Consider the following 1,131-nt stretch of genomic DNA (forward strand, 5'->3'; position numbering starts at 1 on the left):
TTCGCTAGCTGAAGCAAGTGGTTCCACCGACGAATTCAAGGCTTACTATTCTTAGCTGAACGGAGAAAACGAAGGTGTCCTCCTAATCATCTCTTTTCGTGGATACTACTGGTGACTTCTGTGCAGATGTACGATACCGAAGTCGCACTGCTAGTAACTTAGTAAGTACAGCCCTCCTACTCCTATTGTGTTGCTGAGGACTTGCTACCAGGAACAATATCTTGAGTACACCACCACTTGATGTCTTCGAAACGCATCTATCTCATCAAATATGGAATAGGCGACCTTCCTGCACTTCCCACAGGAACGACGATCAACCCCGTCAAGTCATGTGTGTTTTCCTCGTTAAAAGAACTGACCATTTACTACTATGATCAGGGTATCTTCCGGAGTCTACACATCCTGTGCTGACAGCTCTTAATTTCCTTACCGATACTACAACAATGTCGTATTATAAATTGAACGACCCTGAGTGCTATCCATTCCTCCCGCCGAACGTTATTTCCATTGATACATTTGCCAGTGGTTTGACACGAGCTGAGAGGTCATTTTGTGGATACAATTTCAGCGGCATCGTGGCCTTGGCAGCTTGGCTTGAGTATTCGTCGCCAGGCCCAAGCCAGGGGTTTCAGGCCCGACACATCACTGATGCCACTGTCCCTGTCAAGTCCCTGATGTTACGGGGCCTGCAATAAGTACCTAGCTAATCATTAGCCAGCTGATAGCATACCGCTCTGCTCTAGACGTCAATGACCTCGAGCTTGCTGGTAGCCATCGAGAAATACGGATCGCCGCCGAACGTTGCACGTTGCACATCTGTGTGCTGTGTGGAGGATATAAATTCTATCCTTGTCGATATGTCCTCTAACTCGGCAAAATTTCTGTTCGAAAATACGACCTGGACGTAAGGAAGGGATGTCGTCAAGCTCCTTCCAAATCTGCCGGAGCCATGGATGTATGTCGTGGATGGCTCTTTCACTACTCGTCTAGACCCCGCCTATTTGTCACAGCTAGCGGGCTAAAGTCCTCCAAATGTGACATTGCGCAATCACAGATGGTAGGAAACTCGGGCCAACCTTGTCGACGAATCCTGGTTCCCCCTGCTCGAGTTCTGAATTACAAGGCTATTCA

The sequence above is a fragment of the Suillus fuscotomentosus genome, assembly GCF_016647785.1.
Source record: "Suillus fuscotomentosus strain FC203 chromosome Unknown F5891scaffold_206, whole genome shotgun sequence".
Taxonomy (NCBI): Eukaryota; Fungi; Basidiomycota; class Agaricomycetes; order Boletales; family Suillaceae; genus Suillus; species Suillus fuscotomentosus.